General features: G+C 43.7%; 1 protein-coding gene across 1 annotated transcript in view; it reads left to right on the top strand.

Moving 5' to 3' along the window:
- Positions 1–690: 690 nt before the first annotated feature.
- PTN (pleiotrophin) overlaps positions 691–24,565 on the top strand; it is a 97,351-nt gene continuing 73,476 nt past the window's right edge. Inside the window, exon 1 of the mRNA XM_027573984.2 lies at positions 691–957. The gene's annotated coding sequence lies outside the window, so the exon portion shown is untranslated. The remainder of the gene's footprint in view (positions 958–24,565) is intronic.

Below are 24,565 nucleotides of genomic sequence, written 5' to 3'. Positions count from 1 at the left end.
TCTGAGTCTCACTAAGACCAGAGTCTGAGCTACATTGATTAAGCCTCTAAACCCTTGGGTGTCAAAGGCATGTCACTAAGTAGGTCACTCAAGGCACCAAGGAAGCCAAGAAAGGAAAGAACCGCCTAAAGGAAAGTGGCATTTAATTGGGAACCTCCAGACATCTGTCACTCTTGGTGACAAGAGCAAGAAAGGACTTCGCACATTTGTGACGCGCAGGTGGGATGGGACTGACAGCTGGAGGAACTGGAGCTGGGTGCAGGGGAGGGTGTGTGCGCGTGGGGAGGAATGAGAGGCTGCTTTTGAAGACTGGGCTCTTTCATCCCGAATATCATTTGGAAAAAAAAAAAAAAGCCTGGGGCCCAAATTGTATCCTAAAATGCTATCAGCTGTCCATTTAAGCGATCCCCCTTGTGAAGCCGGGGTGCGCACCCACCTAAAGCACAGGTCAGGCCGAAAGTTTGGACAAGAAAGGTTGTGCGGCGCTCTGCTCCCAACAAAACAATGTTTCATCTCCGGGCCTCTTGGTTCAAACCCGTGTGCTCGCTCCTGCGGGGAGAGAGCGGCCCTGGAGACTCCTGCCTTTAATGAGCTTCCCAATCAGCTCGCGAGGGAAAGGCGCGCTCCCTCCCTCGCCCAGCCTGCGTCCTCGCCCTGCCCGCTCCGCTCATCCCTCCCCTTCTCCATTTCCCTTCCGTTCCCTCCCCGGCAGGGCGTAGCGGAGGCCGAGGTTGGATCGGGTTCCCCGCCTGCCCGTCCCAAATCCCGCCGAGGGAGCCGCCACGCGGAGGACGAGCCCAAGAGGGCACAGGGGAGCGGGAGCCCGGGCCGTCACCGTCCGGGAGCGAGGGCGCAGCAGCGGCGCGCGGCCAGCGGCCACCCGGCAACCGACCGAGCGCAGAGCCTCGCCGCGTTCAACAAAGGCAGTCCGAGCGCGTGCGGCGTTTGCAACTCCAAGTAAGTGGGAAGCCGCGCGATTCTCGGCGGCGGCCCGGGGCGACTTTCCTTTACCCTCGCCCACTTGTCCGGGTGCCAGCCGCTGATGGCGGGACGAGTGGCAGAGAGGCTGCCTGGTAGTCCTTGCGAGGGGGCTGCCTCCAAAACGGATTTGCTCCGGAGGCCAACTGAGGCATAGCTGGCCGGGGAGCGGGGGGAGCGGGGGGAGTCGGGTCTGGGAGTCAGGGTGCGGGTAGGTGAGTGGGAGGGAAGCGGCTTGGGTCATGCCTTGCATGCCTGTGCACCGCGCGCCTGCTTCCAGCCGGACACCACGCCGGGGTTTCGCGCTTTGTAAAACCTGCCTTGGGAGGTGTGTCTGCGGCGCCTGAGCCGGCGGGGCTCGGGGTCCCGGCCTTTCTCCGCCTTTCCGCCCGCACCTGGGCTTGCTAGCGGCGGCCTCCGCGCTGGCTCTCGTGGGTTCGTTGCGGGGGGCTGCTCCTCCCAGGGCCGGGGGACAGCGAGAATCCCGCACGGAGCCGCAACACTCCTGGTCCTGCCCGCCGGACCGGGAGGGGCTCTAGAAAGGGTCACATTCAAAGTTTAAAAGACACACCTTAAACCCGTCTCCTCATTTGACCGCTACCTTTAATCACCGCCCTGGACGCAGGCACTTGAACTTCGCAGCTCACGTACATAAAGGTGGGCTATGTTTATTACTAATTTGCCGGATACTTAGTTTCTAAGAAATTAACGTTTTTAAAGCAAGGAACGTACTCACCTCCTTCCCATGCAAAACCTCAAACTTCCTCTCTTGAACACACACAGACACACCTCTTTCTCCTTAACAAAAACAACAGAACACACACCTCTAGTTTATACACACTTTGCTGTTAACTCTTGTTATCTATGTTAACAGCTGCTTTGTAAGTTTGGGGATACATTGAAAAAAATAGGAGTGGCGGGGGGGCGGAGAGGAGGCAGATGAGGGAGAATGAACAATGGGTGGGACATCAAAGTTTCCCTCTGAGCATCTTTCGTCTGGGTGGGCATGTTGCTTTAGCAGCTTGAGAAAGGTGGTATGTGCCTGTGAGTGTGGGAGCAAGGGCCTGGGAGGAGGTTGAGGAGCTACCAAGAAGAGCTTTTGGACTAGTAACATAAGGAAGCAGTTTCATTCCAGGCAAATGTGAAGCTGATGAAACAGTAGAGCCCATTTAGCCCCGTGATTACCGGGGACTAATTGATATGTGGAGATATTTCAAGGTATTGATAGCGAAACAAAAGAAGGGTCTCCCAGCACAAAATAAAGCATGCATTTTCCATCTTCATTATGTGCCTTTTTAAGTAAATTAGGCACTTTAAAGACCAAATCATTAAAAAACACTCACAGTCCAGTTAAATTCAAAGGAAATTAGAGCGGGTATTAGTTCTTTTCCCCTTTTGGGCTATGGGTTCCTTTCGAGTGGCAATACTTGTAGTTTCTCATTGAAACTAGAGGAGGAGATTTTTTTATTTTATTTAAACAACAACAATAACCTACTTCCATTATTCTGTGCTTTAGGAAACTTTTGTGCTGTGAGTTCTCTAACTGTGCTTTACATCCTCAGAAGGTGATCTCCCCCCACCCCCACCCCTACTGTTCCCAGGCCCCCTTTAGGACAGTTTTCTTCTCATGAGTGAGATCTGTGAGGAGTGCCCACCTGAAGCCATACAGGACCACAGGAGGTGTTCTCTTTCAGCTGGTCACGTGGGGATACAACTGCATTGTATTTTCTTTGTTTTAAAGATTGATTTATTTGAGAAAGGGAAAGAGCGCGTGCAAGGGGCAGAGGGAGAGAGTCTTAAGCCGACTTTGCACTGAGCACAGAGTCCCACGCAGGGCTCATTCCCACGATCCTGAGATCAGGACCTGAGCTGAAATCAGGTGGGGTTGCTTAGCGGACTGCGCCGCCAGGCTCCCTGCGTTGTATTTTCCAAGAGGGAGCAGTGTTAATGCCCAGTTAACATCTTGTTAATATATACCTTGTATTATGTGATGTTTAAATGAGGTATTACAGAGAATGAGGATAATCTAACAGTACATAGAATATATATATTATATAATAATACATAGTTCTGTGGTTTCCTAGACCTCTTTGCATGATATTTGGAGTAATAAATTTGCAAATTTATTGAGAGCTTCAATGCACCTCATTTGGTCTTTACATACAGCAATATGTAGCAGGACACTTTTTTTTTATCGGCATTTTTTTTCCTCTAGTAAAGCCAGTTGCCTTGTTTGAATTTTCACGAAACTTGATAATTGGCAATAACCTGAGAGAAATAAGGTCCCCAAATAGTTTAATCACTTTTATCAATAAAATCAATCTTAGGAATGAAATATTTTAGGTTTAAATGCTTTTTTCCCCCCTTTGAAGATACTCTCGCTTTCTCATGTAAATGATCTCTCGTGGATTCTGATCCTCTTTCTCACATGTGGTGGGGTTTTTTTTTTTTTTTATTGCTCTTCAAAATTTTCTCAGGAGACTGAGTTAAATGGTATGTGTGGTTAGCTAACGGCAGATTGAAGTCCGGAAGTCAAAATTCGGAATATATATTAAAGTTCTCCCCTTCTGCTTTTAATATGGTAGCGTAGGGATATGGGGAGTGGTCCTTGACTTCTCTCCTGAAGGTCATGTCCGCATTGAGAGCACCCAGGGGGATCAGAGAGCAAGCATGGTCTACACCTGAGTGCCTTGGAGTCTAGTTTAAGGTGTGGCTTACTCTGGAGCCCTGGGGGGAGTCCGGGCTCTCCAACTGTGCCCTTCCATTGCTGGGATGCTGAATGGGGCTTCTCTGAAAGGTTAAGGCTGCTGTTCTAATGAATAATCAGAAGAACTTCTGTCTCCTCTTGGCACAAGGCCATGCCTTTGCTCTGTGGTAAAGTAATGTTCAGATATGGATCTTCTCTTTATGAGCTGGGCCGGCTTTTTTCCATTCAGACCCAACTGGCCTAAGTGGGATTTGGGCCACAGCCTGACTCTGGGAAGTTGCTCTTCATTCCTGATGTTTATGGCCAATTCAAGTTTCCATCCATCGAGCCATTTTTCCACCCACTTCATGCCAGTCTTGTATGTGGCAGAGTTCTCTGTCATACGATCTTTCTTGGTTGTCAAATATAACAAGTCTTTCGTTCCGCCTTGTTTTAATATTTGGTAAAAAAAAAAAAAAGTTAAAATGTCTGTAGTTTAAAAGAGTAGCTATAATGTGACATTGTCAGAGGGTGTTATATTTATGGTAACATTGTGGATTCCATTATGTAGATCACATTCACCACGAATCCCTATTTCTTCAGCATAGGCAAAGAATACAGTGAATAGTTGATGCTTGAGATAGTTTGAGAAATAAAATTTAATTTCTTCTAGGATTTGTTTTTTTAACCATTTCTTCACAGTGGGTTTAGGTAAAGTGACATATCAAAAAAAAAATCATGATGTATTTCCTAAAAGCAGAATTCTTAGATTCCTAAACATCATACTTAGTTAAAAAAAAAAAGTTAAATTTTGTATATGAATCTTGAAACAAGTGAGTCATCGTAACTGACTCTTAATTCTAAGAACTGTGCTTAGTACAAACCAAAATGTCACTTAAAAGGCAAATAGCATATGCTGTATTCCTAACCTTTTGTTTCCACTTCTTCCAACTTTAACACTTCCCTATCCCCCTCGTCTGGCCTCTCATGACTCCCTTCTATTCATCCAGCGCCATCATTTCCCATTTGACAAGTCCCAGGGTGTCTCTCCCAATTCCTTCGCCATATCTGTGGTGGTGTATACACCTTCATGGACCTGTGTATCGGGAAGGGTTGCCCATATCTTGGGATGCATGGAAGGCTGGGCCTTTCCAGCTGAAATTTTCACATTTTTCTGACCTGGTTCACTGAAATCTGTTTTTTGGCCCAATGTGCTCTCTGTGGACTCCCCTGGCTTGTTTCCCTTTTGATTAAGACCCTGGCTAGGATCAGTTTATGCTTTTGTCACTATGAGAGGTGTTGGCTTCATTCTCCCCTAGTTTCTCAACTTCAGTGGAGCCAGGATTACTCACCTCCATCCCCCCAGGTCCTCCCTCAGCAATGCAATGTTTCTTGCTCCTATGGCGAGTCAATTTAACCATAATAAACAGTTTTGATTATATAAATGCTAGCTCCCTAATACTGTGCTAGACAATGTAATATACTCAAGAAATAAAACAGTTTCTTTTCTCTAAGGCTTACAGTTTTACAATTCCATTTGTATATGGAAATGGCGCTAACTTGTGAAATCCTTTATTACAAATACATTTAAAAGAGATGTCAGACAATGAAAATCCATTTATACCCCCCCCCCCCCAATCTCTGGAAAAACACTTTAAAAGTTACAGGTCATTTCATCAAACAAATGGCTTGCCAACACTGCTTTCTTATGATTATCTGATTATCTTTTACTGCAACCTCCCTGACATATTAACTTTTTCCAACTTCCTTGGCCAATCCTCTCAGCATTTTTTTTCCCGCTTCTTTTCCCCTCAACTTCCAAATGTGGACATTCATTTCCAAATATTCAGATCTCGCCCCCTACCCCTCCCTCTCTCTCCAGATGTTTCAGTATTGATCATGACTCTGAGTTTCTACTTCAATTTTCATGAGAGAACTCTCAAATCTCTCCATTCTCTATTGAGTTTTGGTGTCACACCTAAAATTTTTTTTTAAATGAATACTAAAGGGGATGCTTTGAGCACAGTCCTAGTTGGGGAAGGAGATTGAGGCAAAGGACTTCTTGTTATTTTATTCTTAATCCCAACAGACTTCTACACATATCGACTGTCCCATTACATGTCAGTGAGTGTGATAGGGGATACAAAAATAGGCCTTCAAATAGCTTATGGGCCACTCAGTGTATGTGTGAATACCATTAAAATAACTACACACAAGTTACAGTAAGATATGTACATACAAAGTTTTTGTCCTAAGCAGTTCCAGCAAAAAAGTGATTTAAAAAAAAAAACATTTTAATGAGAAAAGAGGAACTTTAACTCAAAAAGGCTAAACGGAGAAGGTGATAATATTTATTTCAGAATCATCACTGTCTTTTGGTTACTTCATTGCCATTTATTCTGGAAGAGAAATTGAACTCTCGATTCCTTTGTGGTTTCATTTCACATTGCCCATGTGATAAGGCAGTTAGGAAATGACTGAAAGTGACATCTGAGAATTCAGTTGGAGTTATTTGGAATAAATATAATATTAAAGACTTGACGCATCGCCGTAGATGGCCTCTTCAGGAAAATATATACCGGACATGAGATGACTGTCCTTCAGTGGAAATCTATGCATGGAGGAAAAAAAGCAAATCCTCCATGTCAGCTGTGAAATTTGGATGAAACTGTGAGTCAGAGGTTGAAGGCACCCAAGGAGGGTTTCCCAGGCAAATCTGTCCTCTAGGTGGAGCTCTGATTCTGCCCTGCTCTTCTCTTCTCCCCTTCAAGTGACTTTAACTCTTGCTTTTCCCAGCAGGGTTGACCCTGGAGGAGCTCATCTTTCCCCTGTCATAGTTACTCACCATTACCACAAGATCCACCCCACCCACACCATGCGCCCTTAAAGCCAGGGACTCTCTCCCATTCATCTCAAGAACCCTAGAATATCTAGCACCAGACCATTGAAAATGACCAATAATGCCTGGCAAATGAGTGAAAAAAGTAAATGACTGAATACCATTCTCTCTGCCTCTCATGCTCCAAAGACCTTGATGATCTGTTCTCTATACATAATCCCTCTAAACATCACCTGGTGCCAATTTCTTATTCAAATCTGAGCACCCCCATTCTCAGCCTCGAACCTCTATAAAAAGCCTCTCCATCTCTCATTTCTTCACCTCCTTCATTCCAAGGGTCATCTAAGCCTGCCAGTTCTGTGGCCTGTCTTCCTAATCATACTCCCCGTCGTCCACTTTATGCCCAAACCTTGAATGGTCTCTGACTCATGGCTACCTCCATAATGGGGAGAGAAATCTGACTTACCTCTTCTTTAACAGACCATATAATTCAAAGCTATAGGACTAATCACTTGGAGACTTATTTTCATTATAACTCCAATGTGGCTATAAAACATTTGCTTTTCAGAAATTTTTACATTTATTTTTTTATATTTTTGTAACAATTCTAGTTAGGCTGAGCAAGATTTTTTTTTTTTTTCCAAACAGATACAGTTAAGCTTAGAGAGGTTAAGGTGACCCCAGTAAGTGCCATGAAAGTATTAAAACAAAGATTTTGGGGTGCCTGGTTGGCTCAGTCGGTTAAGCATCTGCCTTCGGCTCAGGTCATGATCCCAGGGTCCTGGGATCGAGCCCCGCATCGGGCTCCCTGCTCAGTGGGGAGTCTGCTCCTCCCTCTCCCTCTGCCTCTCCCCCTGCTCATGCTCGCTCGCTCTCTGACAAATAAATAAATCTTAAAAAAAAAAAAAAAAAGGTTTTAAAATTCCTACTTTGGGTATTTTCTTCTCCTCTATAAGATAATGCCATTTCTTCCTTTGGCTAATTAATTTTTATGTCCCAGTTGCCTCTTACATCAAACCTAAACTCCAATGTATATGTAGTAAGAGGCCAAATAACCTAGGGTAGTGGTTCCCTGTCTTCAGTGCTTATCAGAATAACTAGAGTCATGTCCTAGCTTCCAGATGCCTGGGGCCCATGCCTACAGATTCTGACTCGAGAGGTGGAATCAAGGAACCTGGACATGTGACAGGCCACCTGGATGCTGGTGATGCAGTAGATATATCAGCTCTAACACTCCCTTATTTGAGCTCCAAGGTCAAGGCAATCAAGGTAGAAACCACAGCAATACTTACTACTAGCTCTGTGACCATCAGCAGATGCCATGGTTTTTCTTCAATTGCCTGGTTTCTCATTTTAATGGGAGCACAAATACTTCCCTTGTAGGATTGCCATGACTATTAATCTAGAAAATGAACATGAAGGCCTGAACCCAGAGTCTGATGGCTCGGGAGTGTTGGATGGGGATGATGAAGGTACTAATTACCGGGGGGACACAATGACACTGTGCCCAATGACACCGTGCTCCCCCACGGCTTTTATTTCTCAGGCCTAGTTGGGTTCTCAAACAGGCAGACTGAAACCTGGGTGAGACCCTTCTACTGCTCTCCACACTCTCAGATCATTCTCTGCAAAGGCAGCTCCCAAATTCCCTTCCTCTGAAAAGAAACCTACAACGTGTGGTCATGCTTAAGGCCTGGGGTCTCCAAATCAGGCTTCTGCTGACCGTGGCCTTTCTTGTAGCGTCTAGGAGAGCATTGTGCTTTCAGGGCACCCCCTGGTCCAATGCACCCATCCCACTGCTGACACTGGGGATGCCCATAACCGCATTCTCCCTGACTCCTGCTGCCACCAAGGAAGCATCAGCTCAGAGGAAGGAGTCCAGGTGAAGCTGCAGAAACCCACATGGTTTCCTTGCAGTTCTGCCTGTTGTTCAGTGTGGGATGGTGCATGTGTCACGGAATCTCATGCAACCTCAGGATTTTTTAGCTGTCAGATGTCGGTGAGGATGGTGATGGTATCACTTGCTTTGCCTTCGGTGATAAAGGTACATTGTGACAATCCAACGTTTATAAACTGTAAACTCTTACGCTAAATGTGAGCGGTTCGTAATAAAATCTGTGGGGCCATTTCTTTTTCCTCGATTCTGCTGCTTGTCATTGTCACTTTCTGAGGATGCCTAGAGATGCTTAAGGTGCCCGAAGGTAAGTTTGACTGGATGAAGTGAGAAGGAGGAGAAATGTGTGAAGGGTATGAAGAAACAAAAATCTGAGTCAGAGTGTCGGGGGGGGGGAAGCAAGAAGACAATCCTAAAAAAAGGATAAACTGAAATGGTTTTGCATTCTTTTACTAAATATTATATTATAATTCTTCCTAAGAGTTGTCAAGGAGACATACCAAATTTTTCAATCGGTTATGTTCGCTAAATTTAGGTCTTTGCAATTGAATAGCAACACTGTTTACACTGTAGCAGGCGCTCCTCACACTTTCATGGGCATTTCAGTCCCTTGGAGATCTTGCCAAAATGCAGGCTGGTTTAGCAGGCATTCGACAGACTCTTAGAGCCTGAACATCTCCTACAGCGATAGCAATAGCCAGGCTGCTGGCCTGGGGACCTGACTTTGAGTAGCCAGCCACCAGGGTGGAGATCAACAAACTTGAGAGAATGGGAGAGGGATCAGAACTCTCCGGTCATGATATTCACAGCCTAATACAAACATTGAGGGTCATGGGCAATAACCCTTCTTGCTACATGCAAAAGCTACTCATGCCTATACTTCATGTCCGAATATTTACAGTGTTTGGTTGTTTATCAAAATTTGCAATCACCATCTGAATTCCTACTTGCCTCAGCTGAAGACCCTTAGAGTAAGAGGCCCCCTGCCAGGTGTGTACAAGTGTCTCCTTCCAGTGCTTTCCCTGGAGTGGACAAGTGATCCAAATCCTGCTGCCTTAATTTGCCTTAAAAGCTAGTGAGACGTGTTTAGGAAACTTCATTCTTAGTATGAAAAGGATATGATTTGTTTTCTTGGTGCTAGAATATTCTCTGCTTCAGTTTTTGAGTATGACTCTCTTTGTCCCTTCCATACCGTAATGGAAGTCGAGCAGGTGTCCTCCATCTTTGTGACTTCCGAGAAGACGCTGGGCTCCCCAGAGAAGGAGCCAGAGATTTTTGCCTCAGAGCCAGGTTTAAGCAATAAGGAACATATCTCAGTACCATTCTTGGGTAACAAAATCTTCACTCAAGCTAAAACAAATGGAGACCACACACAGTTTTCAAATGATATTTTCATACTGGCCTTCCTTGTTTGCTAATAATGTAGGCTTTTCTAAACCTAGCCCTGGGATTCTTGCCCATAATATTCAAGGATCATCCCTGAAGTTTCGGCAGATAGTGGTCTTCATTTGGGATCCTAAGAACACCAGAGGGGTTCGAAGTGGGTATGTGCTAGCTGGTGCCTATGGGGCGTCCATGTTAAGCCTGAAGTGGGCTCTTTGGCTTAAAAGAAATACCCTGCAGCTTTGGAGACTCTTAGGCAAGGGTCAATTTTGTTGTTCAAAAAATATTTTCTACAAAAAAAAAAATGTTGCCTTCTCTGTGCAATATATTTCTGTATGTATGGTCCAAGGGATATAACTGAGGAAGACTGAACTGCTCTAGGAAGGGAAGCAGGTAGTTTATTAGATTATTTTAACGAATTTAGGTACTTAAATTTTGTAACAAGAGCCTTTATTCCTATCCTCTTTTTTAATTTACAACATACATTTAACTATTAAATTCAGTGTCTTTGGCAATATTCAGAATCTCAAATAGAGCTCCATGCATGTCAAACTTGTGAAAAGGTGGCTTCACTTTAATCATATGAAAAATAATGAAGTTTTTTCATTATTATATTTGTTATTAAAAAAAACAGAAATATATACCTGAAACAAACATCATTTTTTTCCTCCTCCTAGAAAAATGTATATTCATGGTATAAGATGCCCAAAGTCTTAAATATAAAGAAGAAAAACTCACTTGCTTCAAAGAGATACTGCTATTAACACTCTGATATACATCTACAGTTTTAGGATCTACTGATGGAACTTTAAAAAATAGTTGAGTGAATAATTATACGTCTTTTAAAAACCAACATTATAATTAATGCATGCTATATTTTTAATAGCTTTACACACATTCATGTGCATTTGTTTTTACTAAGTAGGCCAATTAAGATGGAAATTCAATTTATTTAGCTTGATATGGGGAAATTTGAATCCTAAAAAAAAAAAAAAGCCTAGTCAATTACTATTACAGATTCTCCTAATAAAGTTGGAAGTAGAAAAATGAAAACAAATATAATCCCTGGAAGCAAACAAACAAACAAAATCTTTGTCCCAGCAAAGGATGTACTGTTTAAAGGAGAACAGGTAATCCTGTGGAATTTAGTAATCCTGTGGAATTTAGCGTGTGCCAATTAAAGGTCAAGCTGAGTAAACAGTATCTTCCATTCTTATCCTTAAGGACCCTTCCAGATACATATCGGGCGGGGGGTGGGGGTGGGGGTGGGGTGGTGGTAAAAGTCTCCCCGGGGAGGTCACAGCTGCCTGATCTTGCCCAGGGCCCATCTAACTCCTTTAGCTGCTCCCAGGAGGCTAGGCGCCCTCTGGGCTGTTCTGGGGCTGAGAGGCTGAGCCCAAAACACTGCAGGTGGGTAACCTGCGGGGGCAGCAAACCTTTTGAAGCCTGTGGCTCTTTGATACGTTGGTACCCAGTGGGGAGTTGTTTATTTGCTCTGTTGTTATTTGGAATGACTAAGGTACAAATTGGCTCTAGTTGAAAGTGAGTCAGATCAAATTTGCGATTGATCATCGCATTCCTGATTGGAGAGGACAGGCGGTAGTTAAACGCTTTGATTGTCTATGCCAGTATTGGGATTCCCACCAACTTGAGCCTGAAATGATTTTTAGCCTTTTTTAAATAGCCGTTTTAGTCTGACAGGGATCACAGAGTTTGCCCTCTGATATGTGATATCTGGGGATTTGGAGATGTAACTTCAAGGCTGTCATAAATGAATTTGGTTTGGAGAAGTAGATCAGAAGCAATTCAGCAGGAGTTAGTGGTTAGAGGTGGATTTCTAACGAATTTCTCTCAAAATAGATCCGTGTTTCCAAAAAGCAGCCTAACTCTGGGTGTCTCACGTCTCATCCAGTGATGTGCTCTTGAAAGTGGTTAAAATGAGAGTGGTTAACTTCAAAGGCAGCAGAACCAATAGACAAAAGAAATGGAAGTGGACTTGGTTTGAGATCTTAGGGAAAACATCCCTAAACCTGATAGTCGGAAGCCCTGTGTTTGGGGAGAGGAACTTAAGGCCTCCCAGAAAATTCTATTAGATAAAGTTGAGGTTTCCTTCACTGTGGAGGAGCCAGTGAGCCCACTGGCTCTGGTGGGGTTTGTTAGGAGACTTCTCTGGGCTGGATTGGTCTTGTTTGCTTTCCCAATCTCCTGGGCTCTTGATGCCTCTTGTTATAAAGACACCATGAAGTCAAGCTCTGTGGAGCAACCGTGGCCGCTCTTTGTTCTTCTCAGAGGAAGCTTTTGGAGACAAAACAGTAGCAGCAATTCCAGTGTCTCAAGTAGGACCTGAACAATCTCGGGTGTAAGACCGAGAGGTAGACCATTTGGTCGCTGGAGCCAACTCTTCCATAAAGGTGCACGTCCTCTAGCCCACTGTCTCCATCCATGTGTTCTCCACCCTCAGGAGGGATCATGAAAGGGGATCAAGGAGGAGACAGAGAGGCTCCCTTTCATGCCCTGGAGCACAGCAGGATCCTCCAGGCCCATGGCTTGGCTGCACACATGCCATTGAGCTTCCTGGGTTGGTTTTGTCCCTTGCCTTCCATTTATCAGCTGTAATGGGTAATGTTAAGTATCTTGTTTAAATCAAATAAAGTTTAGGCTTGGCCCTTTCTATTAAAAAGTCCAATTTTATGTGAAAGAATAAATTGGTATCCCCTTGTCTGCTTCCCTCCTCCAACTGACCTCTTCCTTATCTGATTTCCAAGTTCACACCAAGGTGTGGCCCAGGTTATTATCATCCAGTAGAACCTGAGCAACATTTGAAAACCAATATAGAATCAGGGGAAAGTGTAACTACTCTTCTTACTGTGATTTTAAATGTGTCTTTGGTGAAGAAGATCAACCTAAGTATTAGAGGCTGTTTTTCTCAAAAGGGAATGGACTCCAGAGTGATAAGGGATTGCTTATCTCTATTCTTGGTGCAATTTTAACAAAATCACACTCTGTCCCTCGAGAGTGTTAAATATTTGTATCTGTTATGACTCATCATGCTGCAGTGAGGTCCGGATATCCGTGAGACCTGCAGAGAGGCCAGGAAACTCTGAGTTGGAAGAAGTAACAAATGTGGCAGTGAAGTACAGACCAATTAGTAAGGCTTCAAGGAGGGACACTTGAGGTACATACTAGAAAGGATAAGACGTACAAATACTGACTGGTGTTTCTTGAAACAAATCTGCAGATCTTAGGACCTGTTCTTCAAGATAACATCTGATACAGTTTCCATTTGTTGATCTCCATATGAAGATGCTTCCATTTTTTTTAAAAGCTTTTCTTTTTTGTTATATAGGGAGGGCATGTGTGCCGGTGTGCATGAATGGGGAGGTGGGGACAGAGGGTGAGCGAGAATCCCAAGCAGACTCTCTGCTGAGCGTGGAGCCCGAGGTGGAATTCGATCTCATGACCCTGAGATTATGGCCTGAGCTGAAATCAAGAGTCAGATGCTTAACCGATTGAGCCATTCAGACGCCTCTGAAAATGCTTCAATTGTTAAATCATTTTGGATCGTTGGTCCTTTGTATTTAATGGAAATCATTATATTAATTCTGAGTTTCAGGGGTTATGTGTCTTGTCACTGAATGTCATCTTTCTAAAACTCTATTGCTGGGTAATAATTTCTAGTTCTTTCTCTTTATTACTGCCCAAATAGCAACTGGCATAGAGCCAGGTACTCAATTCACATTTGTTGCTGCATAGAATTAGGATAACATTTTACCTAGTTTCTACCCCCCACTCCCATCCCCACTGCCCTCCCCCACCGCCAACCCTGGCAAGATTTAATATTACTTGGCTGCCCTAGCCGCAAATTGTGACCTGAGCAATTGTTTTCCTTGGCATCTCCAGCTTTTCTTTTCCCCTCGATCCTTCATACTCAGGGATATTTCCACTCTCAATGTTCAGACACCCAGAGGCCTGCCTTCTGCTGTTAGACGAGGCATCTTTTTAACCAGGCTTCATGCTGGCCATTGGCATCCCTCACTTCCCTTGCTGTGCTCTGGGGGCACATGGCAATCAGTCAAGTTCAGGACCTGCCAGCACCTCTGAGGTGCTGTTTCTGGGAACGTCCAGGGCCAGACTTTGTCCCTTATCATCAGTGATTTCTAGAAGCTGCAGACCTTGCTCTTTGTGTGATTTTTGTCCCCTTTTTCCTTTCTGAGCACCATCCACCAGCTCGAATAATGCTATCTAATGTTTTGTCGGGTGCTTTCTATGTGTGGGACACAGTGCTAGAACTTTACATTCAGTTCCAGATTAAATACTCCCAACAACCCCGTGGGAGAAAGACTCTTTTCCTTCTTAGTTTAAAAATGAGGAAACTGAGTCTCAGGATGGTTAAGTAACTTGTCCAAGATCACAAGCTAGTGAGAGGTAGAATTAAGATCGTAGTCTGAATAGTTCTGACCACAGAGCTCTTAGCATGCTGTTCCACCTCCTTCCCTCTGGTCCAGGACAAGGGTCCCGTGAGTATCTGAAGAGGTTTTGGCTCGGTATTCCCTTCTTTCCCCTGACCAGGGTCCAGAAATAAGGTCTTGTACTGTGTAATTTATTTCTACCTCCCTCCAATCGGGAGGATACCCTCCCTTGGACAAAGAAGTCTGTCATTAGGCTAGACCTCTTTGGCTGCATATTATCACGTATTGGTTCATTTTCCATTGTCTCCCCAAGCATCACTTGGCCCGGCCTGGTGGTTCAAGGGGCTTGTGCTGAGGAAGGGACAGGGGAACACAGGCAGGAGGGTGTCCGGGAGATGCTCTGTCTGGGCCTGCTATCGCCTGACTAAATTGTTCGTTGGATTGCTGTGTTCTAGCCCTGGGGGAGTGTGTGTTTGTGTATGAGAGCCTCTGGCTTTGATTAGCAGCTAGCTCCAGCAGCTGAACACACAAAGGGACCAAAGGACGGGGGAAAAAAAATCCTGCTACAGTTCCCCATTGGGAAGCATTCCCTGTCAAGCCTGGACATCCAACAGTGGAGCCCAGATGGACAGAGGCTGGGAGGGGTTAGGTGATGGATTCTCCATGCCCCACAGCCTGTTGTGTGGGATGACATGTTGAGCCCTCTGCCTCCCGATATCTTTCATGATTAAGGTCTGAGACTGGTATTGATGTGGTTTGACTCGGGACAAAGCCTGGAAGGCTGAAGAGCATGAAGGAGTCCCACAGTTACAAGGGCTGGCATGAAAACAGTGGGAAGGATGCACCTGTCTTAAAGGGCTAGTCACCCAGTATGAAAAAAAAAAAAAGGCATTACCTTGGCTGTGTAGACAAGGTAAGAGTAACTGTGACTGTAATTTTATCAACAAAAGAGAGAAGTGGGAAGTTTTCATTTTGTAACAGAGACAGAGTTAGTCATTTCGTAACAAACGAATAATAGAATTTTATTCTCATTAAATTAAATTTTCTGGCATAAACACCCTATCCACTGGTAGCTGAGTAAGAAGGTATCTGCCCGAATTACAGACCCCTCATAGATCCTTAGAGGAGTATTTAATTCAGTGAGAATTTTTAGCCGGTAGAGTATTTGTCTGAGACACTGTGCATGTTACAGAGGGACACCATCCATTGTCTTAGCCTGTAGGTCCCTTGTCTGGGTCCTCCTAAGAGGGACACAGCAGACTTGTAGTTAGAAAACTATACAGTGTAGCATATGATGAATTGGTAAAAGAAGAGTTCGATCAAGTTACCTAGAGGAAGAAAGTGTTCTGGTCTGGAGCCGCAAAGGGGGGGCTACATGAGGAGGTAGGATTTGCAAAAAGACAGAGTGCTGTTGAGAGTGGGAGAAGGGCGGGGCGGGGGAAGCATCCAGGTGAGGGGTGAAGAAAGGGGACAGCCAAGGAGATGACAAAATCAAGATACGGGGGACTGATTGCAGATGGGCCTGATGTGTGCACACAGTAGGTGGCCAGAGGACCAAAGTTAGGAGCAGAAAAAAAGCATAGGGCAGCAAGAGCAAGACCCCTGAATGCAAGCTAACGTGCTTGAATTGCACTGTGTTAGACAGAAAGGAATCACTGAAGGTTGTCCACCAGTAAGGAAGGGGGAAAAAAAAGTGGAGTATAAGAAAGATGATTTTTAGAAAAGTAATAGATTAGAGACGGAGAGAATCTGTTAGGTTTTAAAAAAATAATCCTCTGCGTTACCAGCCCTCCCCCTCAAGCCCTTGATCTTTTCACATTCTGGAAATCCCGTTCATGCTTCAGCGCTTTGCTTAAATACCATCTCCTCCATGAAAATTGTCTTTACTGCCCCAGTTGAAATGAATACTTCTTTTTCTGTTCACCAACTTTCTATGATTTCTAGTTTTCATTCATTGATTCAAAAACATGCAATGAACACCGTGTGCTGAGCTCTACGTTAAGTGCTAGGAGTGCAGAGATGAATACGGCCCGTCTCTGTCTTCACATCCCGCAGACTGGCTGGGGGACAGGCACGCAAATCAGTGGAGCGCCCGTGCAGTGATCTAGACCCGTACTTCTGCAAGTCCGTAGGAGGGACACCTAAGTCTGCTGGGGGTGGATTCAAAGCAGGCTTCTAGGAGATCACGTCTCCTGACTTGTGTTTAAAGCTTGAAGAAGATAAGGGAGAAAGGGGGCGTTCTAGGTAGAGAAAATAGTGTGAATCCTGATTTTATTCTTGTCTTGAACAGTTACTTTTAAATGACCGTCCCTTCCTTATCTGTGGAGCTCTTTGCCCAATGCTTGGGCACAATACCGAATGAATGAGTTTCTGATGCCTTTGGCGTAACGAGGTACTTGGGAGGGATCCTTTCTGGAGACAAGAAGAGTGATCTGAAGTCTAGATGTTAGGTTGGAAGGTGGGTATTTGAAGGTGATCGGAAAATGGGACATTGAAGCTGACCAGTTTGGGAGAATTCTGGTGCCGTGGATAGAAAGAAGACATCTGGAGAAAGGGCTGATTTGGGAGAAGAGGTGGATGTCCTGGGTCTGAAGAAAATATGGCAAGATGGGATTACCCCCAGACCTGAGCATGAGCTGGACCCTCGCGTCCCAGGACTCTCTGAATTTTGTGAGCCTCCTCAGTGTCTGGGGAGGCCTTTTGATGCACACGAGCTCCAGGCGTGTCACACGGGGTCAGCAGTAACCAGGCTCCTTCCTGTACCTTCTGCCCCAGGAAATCTTGGAACCCACTCTAGCTACAGTGAGGTAAGACCCCATTAACAATTTTACTTTCTGGGGAATATTTTTGATTCCTTCGCTCCTCGCTTTAAATCTTCCTTGGATGCATCAGCTTTCAAGAAGGCTCTGTAATCAGGCCTACGCATTTCATAAGGAATGGGTTTGAAGCCACATCTTCTAAAAAAGATCGGTTGTTATCCAAGAGCTTTCTGTAATTCAAGTAACCACCTTTGAGATGAGCACCGGTCACTCATACCAAGATGCCCACTCTGCCTGAAACCGCTCATTTTCCTTTCCTCAAATGTATGATCTTGTGCCTGTCCTGGGTAGAGTCTTCACTTCAGCAGCCAGTGGAAGAAAGAGGTGAGCCCGACATGCAATAGCAGAAGAACCGTGAAAGCCAGACTGTTGGGCCTCAACACATTTTGATGAAAATATATAGAGAAAAACAAGAGCCAGGCTATCAAAGGGAGAAAGGTTCTTGTGTTCTTTATTGAAAGGGCTCCTGTGGGGGAGGATGTGTTGTACCAAGATGGCTGCTCCGCTGGCCTCACTCAGCACCTCTTCCTCCACACAGCCTGCTAGGATAGGAGCACTCTCCCTTCCTTTCTGGCATTTTCTTCACCCAACCCCGGGGATCTTCTTCACGGTGAGGGCAGAGTGGAGGTAAATGGATCGTTGTCGTTTTTCTGCTTTAAAAATTATTTTTGCACCTTGGCTAAAAGAAAAGAAAGCTCAGAAAGTCACAATTGTCTGGTTTCCAATCCAGTTTGAGTCAGAAGAGGCAGGAAATGGCCTGGGGATAGAGATTAGACAAGAGATTTTCAAAGAAAGCCATGTAGCCCTGCATATATTATACTTAAAATTGTTCCAGATTAGAGGTTAGTCTGCAGATTCTGGGCCAGGTAATGTGGGGCTTCTGAGGGTGGAATCTCGTGATTTCATGGAGATTTTGCCACCTGTTCCCTTTGGCCAATCAGTAAGCTTCTGCCAGGATGAGCCAATTATAATACAATTAAGAATCTTTTGGGGTGCCTGGGTGGCTCAGTCGGTTAAGTGTCTGCCTTCAGCTCAGGTCATGATCCCAGGGTCCTGGGATCGAGCCCCATGTCGGGCTCCCTGCTCCGCGGGGAGCCTGCTTGTGTCCTCTCTCTCACTGCATCTCTCTCTCTCTCTCAAATAAATAAATAAAATCCTAAAAAAAAAAAACACTTTACAGATATCCCATTTGATTTAAAAAAAAAAAATCGTACTCTTTAGGCTTCTCTGTAATGAAGCTAACAACTAATATCTCGATAATATTTTACCCTTTGCAATTTGCTTTCATAGGTCCTATCTCATTTTGTCCTCAGACCAGTTGTATGAGATCAGGTTTAATATTTTTACCCCTTGGGGTGCCTAGGTGGCTCAGTGGGTTAAGCATCCAACACTTGATTTCGGCTCAGGTCATGATCTCTGGTTGTGAGATCGATCCCCGAGTCAGGCTCCACACTCATCATGGAGTCTGCTTGAGATTCTCTCCCTCTGCCCCTACCCCTGCATTCTCTCTCAAATAAATAAAATATTTAAAAAGATACTTTTATCCCTTACACAGATGAAGAAAAGGAGGCTGTAGGAAGGGGAAGACTTGTCCAAAGTTTCTTCAAGAAGGAAGAATTGATGTTACCTCATCCACTTTGTAGGAGAATTGGGGAATTTTTCATAATCTATGGGAAGTATTTTATAAAAAAAAAAAATTCAAAGACATTTGATATTCTGTTCTTTGCTCTGTGTAGATTCTTTGGCTTAAAACATTGGGTAAGCCAATGTTTCTTGAACAGTTCACCTGCATTTGAATCATGGGGTTGCAATCTAAAAGGACCTCGTCCTCCACCTGTGAAGTCAGAACCTTTAGATGAGGGCTTAGGCACGGCAATTTTTAGCCAGGCCATTTCATAGTCAGTGAAGTTTGAGAGAGAGAGACAGAGAGAGAGAGAGAGAGAGAGAGAGAGTGTGTGTGTGTGTGTGTGTGTGTGTGTGTGTGTGTGTGTGTGTGTGTGATATTATCACCATATGTCTATTGAGAATAGGGTCTATTATGATGCTGGCTGTCTTCCAGAAATTATTGGAAATAGATTCTAGGTTCTAGACCAGACTCTAAGACTGGCTAACGTCATATTTTAATTAAATCATTTGAATTTTGCAGGCTTTCATGTCCTTAATTGTAAAATAGGGGGCCTTAACCAAAGGATTGCTAAGATACCCTTAGGCACTTGGATTCAATGTCTATGCTCCTACCAGACTTTGGTTCCTGAGACTTTGCTCTCTCCCCATGGAATAGCCCTCTGACTATGTTTAAATCTGTGGTTCTTAAATTGGGGTTCCTCATCTGCAGCGTCACTTTCACCTGGGAACTTGCTGAAAAGACTCCTTCTCAGGTACCACCTCAAACCTAACTCAGAAACTCTGAGGGTGGGGTCTGCATGCTGTGTTTTAATAGGCCCTCCAGGTGATTATAATACATGATCAAACTTAAGAACCACCAGTGTAAGCATTTCTGATCCTGGCCAGTAAATGCAAATCTGTTGCTCTATAATTACATTTTGTTTTCCTAGAGCTGGGCTGTGACTACATGCTGCTGTCTGTTTCTCAGGGAAAGACATTAAGAAAAGTATAATCTCTCTTTATAATCCAAGACTTCTGAGGGTAAAACCCCAATTCCCCATGTTTCTAAAGTAGCTTCTCCCATACACAGGTATTTGGAGGGTACAGGAAAGCTTGGCAGAGGAATGAAATTTTCAATTATAGGCACTTTTTACTTTGCATGGTTCCAGTATGCATGAATTTTGGTTACTACGGGTTAGTTAATTAACCCTAATCCCCCAATAACATATTTAGATTTTAGTATATTAACCATAAGTAATTGTACACAGTATCAATTTCACCCCAGCTCATCAGTCCACAAATCACTGCATAAGTAACAGATGTGCCTTCTAATCGGTGACCAATCATCACTTCTTTGATCATTTGTCTGGATTGGTCACCTTGTGTCTGTCATTCACGTTCTGCAAGGAGAGCGAAGAAGGTAGTCTTCTTGCCTCCTTGTCTCCCAGTATAAACCCACATGACATTTTCCAAAAATGGATAATTAAAAAAAGAAGTTGGCCAATAACGTTGAAAGTGTGGGCAAGAAATGAAAAGTGGTTTACCACTGGAAGTGAAATTAAAATGACACCCAAATGGAGATAGGAAGAAACGGGAGGTGGGAATGTGGACATGCTGCCATTTTTGAGAGACCACACATATGTAGCCAAAACACGAGGTGATCGCAAACTTGATATAAACAAGGATAAGACAGGATGAAAATATGCCAAAGTGATTGATGCTGGCCAAAAACTCACTTGAATGGAATTCTCCAGTGGATGCTAAGACTTGAAAACCTGAAGAACAAAAGAATAAAATAATCTCAGCCTAGAAAGGCGCAGACATTTGCCAAGACATAGAAAAGATGCTTGCTCTGTATTGTGATTTAGACAATGAGAAAAGGAAAGCAAGCTCTTCAGAGGATTCTTGAGAAGTATTTTACAAAAACAACGATGAAACACTTTAAATCTCAATATTGCTAACGTTGTAAATGACAGTATGCTATTAGTTTTGCTGTATTTTTTATTTCCCAGGGCATTTATAATGTAATGATTTGGTGAAAATTTTCCAAGTTCAAGGAATTATAATTTTTCCTAATGATTATTAAGGTTGCTTCCCATGGTTTCAGTCTGCATGCCCATTTTTACGTAGGCACTACTGTGCCAGGCCATGCCTACCTATGTGTGTGTATGTGTCACTTCTGAACAATAATCATGAGATGATGCATTTTGTATTTTTAAAATAGAGTAGAGGTCACCACCTGAAAACATCCATCCATTTATTTGCTTCTCAAATATTTATAGGATGCTCACATACTGTTCTTCTAATCCTTGCAAAACAGGGGTGAAAATACAAGAGGTGCCTGCTCTCACTGAGCTTTCATTCTGGATAAAGGAAGAAGAACCGAATAAGCAGATGCAATTTCAGTTAATGTTGGGGTTAGGAAGAAAATCAAAGAGGGGAATGAGACGCATTATGAGGGTGCCTGGGCCAGGGAAGGAGGGTGTCTAGAAGCCTATTTAGTTTCCAGCACACGCTGTCCCTGGGCGGGGATAAAACCACTGTTACATTTTATCTCCTTCAGTTTCAGTGACCGAGTCCAAATTTCTTATTCTGTAACTTGCAGTGTAATATCTTTATGAAAATAGTTAATAAACATACTGTTTTACTTATCCTAGTCATGTGTGGCCTCTCTGAAGTAAAACAAATAAAAAAAATCATAAATCTGTAAATAGAACCTTAACTTAGAACTATGAAATTTTTTTCTTGCATAACTTAAGCATTAGACAATATTTTCTTTCTGCTGATTACCTATATTGAATTCTCGGATCCTATGTTGGAATTCCAAAGGCTGTGGTCATACTTCAACTGAGAAACAGGTATTAAATAGTGTTTGGACAAGAAGAGGAAACCATGTTCTGATGTCCATAAAAAAAAAAAGAAAAAGAACCCCTGAAGCTTTAGTCAATATCTAGCAAAGATAATATTGTTTCAGAGACATTATAAATTCATGTATTTAATATCTTTTATCACCTGTCATCTAGGAACTTGGCATCAATGATAAAACATTGATGATAAGAGAAATCTTGCCACTGTTACCATATGAATATATACAGAGAGAATATAACGATAAAATATATTGAGAATACATACTATATGTAACATATATATTTTTCACCAATTAGAGAAATCTATTAAAATATATAAAAGTATTTGGTTAAGAACTATTTTGAAGCCAAACAGAAATCCAAACCATATTTTGATTAAAGGATTTTCTTTTGACAAAACCAACATGTCTTTGATTCTTAGCCAAGCTGTGAGCAGGTAGAAAGCCTGCCCTGAAGCCAGTTGGATGAGTGGTATGAACCTTGGAGTTGCATGGGCGGGGAGAGCGTGAGCGGGGAGCATCTCTGCTGGCTGAGTTGTGCACGTGTCCCATAATTCAGCGCCGCCTGGAGCTTGGAAACTAGGTTGGCAATAGCAAGGGAGTTCCACCAGCTGTTGGATTGTTTCCTTAACTGTCCATTAGCTTGGATGCCCTGAACACCTGTGGACTCTAAGGGCCTTGCTGAATACTCACTATAGAGTCAGAGCACATACACTTCACCTCAAAGCTGACTTTGAGTCTTTGAAAAATAAAGCCTGAAGTTAAAGCACAGAGGGTTCCCCCAATCCCAGCTTGCTCCGTAAGATGAATGGCCACATCAGGGCCTCCAAAGAGGAACAATGTCTCCTGTGAGGCAGGTTGGCTATAGGGCTGACAGACCAGAGAAGCCAGGGTGCTGGTTTTTGTAAGGCTGTTGCTGTTAGGAATAAAATTCAACTGACAAGCTCATGTTGGAAAACCAAGAGAAAGTGTATAGTGCAAACTAGAAAAAAAACAACAACCCATAGTGTAATAAAAGTTTGCTTATTTTTCTCAATTCAGTCTCCAGCATCATATTTTTTTCTATAGGACTCCCCACTTATGTATTAGCTCTTTATCCTATTTAAACATCTTCTAGACATTCCCCCCCCCCTTACTTTCTCTACTACAGCTTTAAGCCTGAGAAGGAGTGAACGTGGTCATAATCTTTATAATAAATACATATCTATTAATGCAGAGACAGGTATTAAACACTGAGAGAAAAATAGCAGTGTGAAATTTCCTAGAAGTGTGAAATGGTCTAGTTGCTAATTGAGTACAGTGGATAGGATAGTTAGGAAATGCAGTCCACATTTTAAATTTGACACTAAAATGTTCGAGAAAGATTTTACACGCCAATGCGTGGCTCCTAATTTTCTATCAGGCAAGTGAGCAAGGGTGTTGGGGTGCATGGGTGAATGTCAGTGAACGATGAGTAGAAAAAGAAAATAGAGGACTATGTTGTTCCTCTGTGGCATGAAATAATAATAGTAAAATTGAGGATGCTCAGAAGCTGTCATTCAAATATGAATACATATGTTTGTGTCTTCCAAGCGTGCAAGCACATATCGGGGATACATACGGTATGCAAGGGAATTTCAGAGCTGAAAAGAGGGATGGATTTGTTTTCTGCCTCTTAGAGTATCGTGGGCACACGGACATGTGGATTTTCAATGGGTGGGAAGTGTATTCAGGGGGCCTATCAAGGAAGCCAGGAGTATTGAGTACAGACTGGAAAAATGGCCCAGACCATCTTAACGGCCCTTTTGACCTTTTGATGTCACTGAAGTCCTACCCTACATATAGAAAGCTACAATGTCACTGAGTCCCAGCAGACCCGGAGAGGCTGGGGAACCGGCTGTGTGTGTCCTGCCTGCTTCAAGGTAGCACAGACCTTGAGCCCAGGCTCTGGGGCCTGCAGTCTTGGCGGCTTGTCCTCCTCATCTGTGCAGGTTTGAATACCCTTTATGGATGCCAAGAGGACAGTCTGGGATCTCAGTCAGATTCTGATAAAATGGCAAACAAAACCCTACAGGGGAGAAATCCTGAAGTTTTCCATTTCAGTCACTACGGAGGAAGCTGAAGAGCTAAAAAAAAAAAAAAAACAAAAAACAAAAAAACCTGTGAGCTGTTTGAGGAGGGCCACTGCTGTCTTGGTGAAATGAGGAAGAGATATTTGCTTTCAGTCCCTTGGAGGGCCTTGCTTCAATGTCAAATTTTAAGAAGGTACTCAGAAGAAAGCTCTCTGGTTATAGGTATTCAAGTCATGCCCTCTTCGGAGGCTTCAGCTTGCAAAGAAATGGAAGGGAGGAAATGCTAACCTTCGTAGTACCTAACATTTTTTTGAGCCAGGAACTCTGATAAATCCTTTAAATGCGTAGGACTTCAGCGAATCCTGACAGTAATTCTGTAAGATGGGACCCCATTGGTCCCATTTTACAGATGAGAAAGTTGAGGCTGAGAGCCGGTAAGTAAAATGCACATGGTCTTTGGGTTAGTAGGTGAGGTTCGATGGCAGGTGTGTGCGTTGCTCTGGAACACGCAACATCCATACCATCTGTAGCTTAGACATTAGTGGGGGAAGCTAATTGATAAATATGTGGATCAGAAAGGTCTCCTTTCCGTAACATCAAAAGAGAGAGACAAATGACACTAGTCACTAACATACCAGAGAACGAACCAAGTTGAGTGCTGGTGGAGGCAAGTTAGTTCTAAGCATTGGATGCTCTGCTTCTGCCTTCACGTCCCTTAATTCACGCGAGGTGGTACTATCCCATTTTATCCATAAGGAAAATGAGGGCTCAGAAAGGGCAGGTCATTTTCTCCATCACTGGCCAGTACTTGGCGAAGGCTAGATTTGGAACTCTAGTTGTCTGACTCCAGAATCCATGCCGTTTCCAGCCTCAGGATGAATGAAAGCAAACACCTGAGAGGCGGAGGAGGCGCTCACCCTCCAGAAACACCCGCGGCCATTCCTTCACTCCTTCGGAGCACGCACATCCACGTGTCAGGTCTCCGGAAAGGAACACAAAGTTAAAAAGCGTAGAGCCTATCATTTGTGGCCTTAA

Source organism: Zalophus californianus, chromosome 12, assembly GCF_009762305.2.
Source record: "Zalophus californianus isolate mZalCal1 chromosome 12, mZalCal1.pri.v2, whole genome shotgun sequence".
Classification (NCBI taxonomy): Eukaryota; Metazoa; Chordata; class Mammalia; order Carnivora; family Otariidae; genus Zalophus; species Zalophus californianus.
Note: the sequence above shows the minus strand (reverse complement) of the source record. Positions and strands in the feature narration are given on the sequence as shown.